This window comes from Mandrillus leucophaeus, unplaced genomic scaffold, assembly GCF_000951045.1.
Source record: "Mandrillus leucophaeus isolate KB7577 unplaced genomic scaffold, Mleu.le_1.0 Scaffold1, whole genome shotgun sequence".
Classification (NCBI taxonomy): domain Eukaryota; kingdom Metazoa; phylum Chordata; class Mammalia; order Primates; family Cercopithecidae; genus Mandrillus; species Mandrillus leucophaeus.
In genome coordinates this window covers 10,514,902-10,521,450 of record NW_012098097.1, presented here as the reverse complement: position 1 = coordinate 10,521,450, position 6,549 = coordinate 10,514,902, and the positions used below count along the sequence as shown (strand labels likewise).

Here is a 6,549-nt window from a genome sequence, read left to right as displayed (position 1 = left end):
AAAAAAAAAAAAAAAAAAAATCACAAAGGAGTATCACTATACGACTATCAGAATGGCTAAAATAAAACACAGTGACACCACCAAACGCTGGTTAGGATGTGGAAGAACTGAATCCCTTACACATCACTGGCAGGAATGTAAAATGGTGCAACCACTCCAGAAAACAGGTATCTTCTTAAAACCTAAACATGCAACGGTATACAACCCAACAACTGCGCTCCTGGGCATTTATCCCAGAGAAATGAGAGCTTATGTTCACACAAAACCCTACACAGAAACATTCACAGCAGCGTTCCTCATAATAGAAACTGGGAACAACTCAGAGACGTCCTTCCTGAGCGAGGCTAAACGAACTGCACCGCGGCCACACCACAGAACACTGCTCAGCAAAAAAAAGAATGAACTATTGACACATGCGAGGAACTGGATGGATTGTGGGAGAATTACGCTAAGCTAAAAAAAAAAAAAAGCCTCAGCAGTTACGTACTGTATGATTCCATGTCCAAAACATTCTTCAAAAGACAAAACTTTAGAAACCGAAAACAGATGAGTGGTTGCCAGGGGCTAAGGAAGGGGTGGGGGCAGGAGGGAAGCAGGTGTGGCTGTAAAAGGGCCACAAGAGAGACGCCTGGGCGCCTGGGAAACACACTGCGCCTCGACTGTACGCACGGCAGCATCCTGTGACAGTGCACGCAGTTCTGCGAGATGTTATCACAGGGGGAAGATGAGTAAAGAACACATGAGATCTTTCAAGATTATTCCTTGTGAATAATTAAATTATTCAATATTATTCCTTGTGAATAATTTACTCTGTAGCAATCCACAAAGATTACCAAACTAAAGATGTTGCAGAATTCATATTAAAACCTAATCGATCCAGAGGCCCAGGTGTGCAGATCACTTGAGCCTGGGAGTTTGAGACCAGCCTAGGCAACACAGCATAACCCCGTCTCTACAAAAAATATAAAAATTAGCCAGGTGTGGTGGTACATGCCTGTAGTTCCAGCTACTCAGGAGGCTGACATGGGAGGACCACCTGAGCCCAGGAGGTGCAGGCTGCAGTGACCTGTGACTGCACCACTGCACTCTCCAGCCTGGGCAACAGAGTAAGAGTAAGACCCTGTCTCAAAAAAAAAAAAAAGGAAATCCAGTAGCTCATGGTGCATGTGAACAGGAAACCATAGGATATAGGGTAATAAGGCCAGGTGCGGTGGCTCACGTCTGTAATCCCAACACTTAGGGAGGCCAAGGCAGGCAGATCATTTGATGCCAGGAGTTTGAGACCAGCCTGACCAATGTATCAAAACCCCATTTCTACCAAAAATACAAAAATTAGCAGGGCATGGTGGCATACACCTGTAATCCCAGCTACCAGGGACGCTGAGGTGGGAAAATCACTAGAACCTGGGAGGCAGAGGCTGCAGTGAGCCAAAATGGTGCCACTGCACTCCAGCCTGGGTGGCAGAGCAAGACTCCGTCTCAAAAAAAAGGGGTGAGGGGGGCATAGGGTAGTAAGAATCTAAGGTGTAAGAAGGAACCTGAAAAAGGAAATCCAGTGCCTGCCCCTATGGTCAGCCTCATTATAAAGGAAGGTACTGCAGGATGACTCTTGCTTGACTGATAGATGTCACCCCTCTGTAAGATTGTATGGGTTGAGCATCCCGTCTCCAAGATGCCTGGGACCAGAAAGGGCTTCTGATTTCAGATTTTTTTCGGATCTTGGGAATAGCTCTATTATACTTACCGGTCAAGCACCTCAAATCCACAGATCCGAAATCCAAAATGCTCCAATGAGAATTTCCTTCGAGCATCGCATCAGTGCTCAAAAAGTTTCTCACCTGGAGCATTTCGGACTTCGGACTTTTAGATCTGAGACGCTCAACATGTACTAAAAAATGAGGTGGCGTAAAAACTGTGAATTCCCATCTTAAATTAATCACAACCAAAAACAGAGTTAAGGAAGAAACCTCTGGTGTTAAAAAATATTAACGAAAATGGCACAAACAGCTTTGATTTTACTTCTGACAAGTTACAAGCAGCTTCAGAGCGTTATCATACTAAAAACACTCCCTTTCCGGCAGCAATTCCCTGATGTTTACCTTCAACAGGACTGCCCTTCTGAGTAGAAGTAATACACAGATCACAAACACTGCCGCCAAGATCCCAGAAGGACTAGAGAATCACAGGAATCCCTCCGCCTGGGTTTTGACTACAATTCCTTCAAAGTCACCCTCAGTTTTCTTGCGTGTATCTCACTTTCTCTCCACAACGTTACAAGGTTAAATCAATGTGAAAAGCACACGCTACACTCCAGCTGCCTACGTACAAGGGACCAAGCTAGTCAGTACAGGAGGGAGGGAAGGGAGTCAACAGCATCCATGAGGGTGAGAAGGATAAGCAGCTGCCAGGAGGCAGAAGAGGGAGAACATGCTCTGCATGGAGGGGTGGGGTGGGGAAAGCCTTGAAAGAGAGGAGGCACACATGCTGAGCCTCGAAGCGTGCCAGGGTCTGTTCACAGTCAGCGAGGTGGAGAGCATTTTCAGGAAAGAACTCAGGAGTGCGACTGCAAGGCGACCTCCAGTGGGGGCACGGACCCAAAGCCCCCAGGGGAGGGAAGTGGTGGGAGGTGAGGCCGGGGGTCTCTGTGGTGCATGACGATGAGGCACAGACCATGCCTTGCCGGGCGCAGATAGAAGGCCCTGGCCTTCCTGTCCAGGAGCTGGGATGGAGGGAGCGTGAACAGGTGGCCAGAGTCACATTTTCAGAAAATTAATATCAGAGTCAGGCGCAGGATGGTCTGGAAAGGATGCAAAACCCACATGTGGTGGCCAAGTATATGTGTTTCTTAAGTGTTCTTACTTTTGGAAGTTAAAAATATATTCTTTTTTTATATATATACTACTCCCCTCTTCTACTCAATATATCTACTCCCCTCTTCTACTCAAACGTATTCTGAATCCTGCCAGAGTCTTGAAAAATCACTCAGTATCTGTCTCTTTATGCACTTTATGTAAACAACACTTAAGAAGTTTAATCACCTGCTCAGATCCCACCACAGATAAGTCCCATTCAAAGGCCTAAGAATTTATTAAGTACCGAACAAGAACAATCCAGGAAAACAGGTTGGCTACCATTTGTTCTACACGGACACTGAAAACCATCTAAACTGACTTCCACTGCACTCTACTTAAAAAAAAAAAAATTGGCTTTGTACATTCCAGTACTATGACGTACCAAGAAACTGAGACTTACAAAGGTTTCAAACAAAATGAATCTTTGTAAGTGACATAAAGGGCAGAGTAAGCACTTACTAAGATGTAGCCTTAGCTAGGGTCTCTCCCATTTAAGCACGTGAACTAGGCCATTTTCAAAATACAAACACCATCCTTCCAAATCTTGAAATAGAGTGGTCAGCAGAAGGTGTCACCCACGCAGCCTCACCTTGAATTTCAACGACACTAAAAACGTTCCCTTCCCTGTAAAATTATCCATCCATGTAGACTCATATTTGCATAGACATTCACTCTACCTTGGCATGACCAACCAGATGGCATTTAAGGTATCCAGGCTAAGGAGCAGCTAACTCAGAAGCTGCGCTGACCTCTCCAGAGCTCTGTCAGTGTCAGGGGCAGTTAGCAAGCGCCTCTCTCACCCCCTCCACATTCTCTTCCCAGCCTGTCACTCTGCCACCACATGCACTGCTAGGCTGCAGGGCAAAGACTTTTCATCCTCAGCAGAAGGAGGACTTCAATGCCTAAAACAAAGTCATTGTGCAACGAACATGTTTTGAAGCACAGAATACAAGCTTACTCAATAAAAAGACCAGTCCCGCCTTTTGTCTCTGCACTCTCTTACCCTGACCGTCTTTCAGAGATATGTTAAGGTCAGTGAATTCTGCATACTGTCAGCATATACAGTTCTAACTGTGGACGGTTCTGGAAATGAAAAGACCGCAAAAAGTAGATGTAACTTTCATCTCTGGGGTGGCTTAGGTACCAGAACAGAGTTTTTCAGCATGAGCTACAAGCCACGCAAGTTTCTACTAAGTGTGTAAGCAGGCCCTGAAAAACAGAAGCATTCTAATTTGATTAAAAACATCAATCTACGTCCTAGCTCCTAGCTCCTTCCACTGGAAGGGGCGAAAAGCAATGACATCTGAGTTCCTGATGAGCACACTTGGCAACCAGATCTTGATTTCCAAATAACATTCCCTATGACAAAGGAATCCGTGCTGCTTGGAGAAATGGTTGATTAGCGTCTGGAGCACGGGAAGGTCAAGGTGAGGTAGAAACGTTTCCCACCAGAAGGCGAGGGAGTGCCCAGTGACAGACAGGGATACGCCTAAGGGACAGAGGAGCCAGCCTGAAGGGGCTCCACTCACCAAGTGTGGGATAATTTGAATACCAGAAAGAAAAAAGGTGGCAAAGCATTATAAACCACACAGTGATACTCAACAGGGGAGAAAACTTTACAGGTAAAAAAAAAATCTAATAAACACAGAGGGAGTGTTTAAGAAATCACCATTTTCCAGCCACCAATGTATAATAACTGATTCAGACAAGGATCATCAATGAACGCTAATGAAAGGGGTTCAGAAGAGACAGAGTCTCAAATTATCATCCTGCAGATTACAGATAAATTTAACACAGGAACAAAGGTGGGTGCCTTGACAATGGAAAGCTCTCATGGGCACCACCTTCACCAAATGACTGAACTGAGCCCCAGCGACAGGACAGCCGGACAGCCTGGCGTGATGCAGCAGAAGCAGACGCAAACACCACAGGCTTCTGCAGCCCTCAGGACAAAGATGGTTGACCCTTAGCTAATAACCATGAGGACATCAGGCCGGGTGCAGTGGCTCATGCCAGCACTTTGGGAAGCTGAGGCGGGCGGATCACCTGAGGTCAGGAGTTTGAGACCAGCCTGGCCAACATGGTGAAGCCCTGTCTCTACTAAAAATACAAAAATTAGCCAGGCATGGTGGCACATGCCTATAATCCCAGCTACTCGGGAGAAAATCATCAGACAAACCCAAATTATGGAACATTCTACACAACCACCGTAGACGCTTAAACAAACAAACAAACAAACAAAATTGTCAGTGTCTTAAAAGATAAACAGAAAAAAGCAAGGAACTGTCTAGAATAAAGGCATCTAAAGAGAGAACAACCAAATGCAATGCTGCATTAGCTCTTGGATTAGAGTAAAAATAGCTATTGAAACATCTGGGGAACAACCGAGGAAATGCAACCATGCGTTTCATATAATAACATTTTTTATTTTGTATTTGTATTCTTTTGAGACAGGGTCTCACTCTGGTCACCCAGGCACAATCTTGGCTCACTGCATCTTCCACCTCCTGGCTCAAGCGATCCTCCCACCTCAGCCTCCCAAGTAGCTGGGACCACAGGTGCACAATTCTTTGCCTGTGATAAAAATCACAGCTAGACAGAAGAATATCTATTCTTAGGCAATACACGTTTTAGTATTTAGGGGTAAAGTGTCATGATATAAAGCAACTTACTTTCAAATGTTTCTACAAAATGTATGTGCACATGTGTTTGTGAAAGAGAGAGAGAGAAAGCAAACGTGCTAATTTACCTAGGGGACATGCATACAGGTGTTCACAGTACTTCTCTATCAACTTTTTAAAAAATGAGCATTACTCGTAATAAAAAGTCTGGAAAGACATTACTAGTATGAAAAAGGTAGCTTTAGGGGAGAAAGTCCACATATAAAATAAAACCTGCTTTTATTACACAAAGTCAGAGCCTACACAGATTGGTACAAACCAAGAAACCAACCTACAGTTTTTACTGTCTTCTGCAATAACTGATTAAATACACCACCACAACGTTTTAGATGTGGAAACGTGTACAAATTTTAGGTCTGCCCGAAGCTCTGGCCGAGGTGGTGGCCGGCCTGGTGAGCAGCACAGCGGGACAGGGCCTTCTCCCGGGGCCTCAGCACCGGCTCCAGCTCCTTGGGGCTCGGAGGAGCAGCAGCCTGGGGAGCTCATGCTTTTCAAGCACAGTCGGCAACCTGGACTTTTCTGGAAAGCTTCTCTATTTTTAAAACCCCGTTTGAGCTACAGAGCCCACATCAGCAGGCCTTCACGTTTTATCTCCGCACTAAAAGAATGTGGGAAGAACCCCTTTTTCAACTCTCACCAGGTTCAAATCACTGTGTCGGAAGAGCAGCAGCAATTTCCAGGTATCCAGAGGGTCATCCAGCCATTTCCTAATCCCGCCCAACATTTACCAAACACACAATCAAGAAGGGCTGAACAAAATGAACTCTCCCAGAAGTAAGTTCTTCAGCGAGGGAGAAAGGCTCTTTGAGGTATCCTTTTTAAAGGATTAATTACTTCTGTAAGACAAATAGCTACTGTAGGCATTTGCTCACTCATTTTTACACAGCAATTGTTTCAACAACAAAAACAAAACTAGGGCCTCATCAACCTGATCCTGAGAGGATGCTCCTCCCGGGTAACTGCTTCCTCCCACCTTCCTACACCCACTCTCTTCCTCTTTCAAAAGGATTTCTGAG

General features: G+C 45.2%; 1 protein-coding gene across 2 annotated transcripts in view; it reads right to left on the bottom strand.

Moving 5' to 3' along the window:
- The window catches only part of SEC14L1 (SEC14-like 1 (S. cerevisiae)), an 83,887-nt gene that overhangs the window by 27,892 nt on the left and 49,446 nt on the right, over nucleotides 1–6,549 (bottom strand). The window contains exon 1 of one of the 2 annotated variants that reach the window (XM_011987141.1): nucleotides 3,530–3,700. The exons of the other annotated variant lie outside the window; for it this stretch is intronic. The gene's annotated coding sequence lies outside the window, so the exon portion shown is untranslated. Of the gene's footprint in view, nucleotides 1–3,529; nucleotides 3,701–6,549 lie in introns of those variants that run through there. 2 annotated transcript variants of the gene reach the window in all.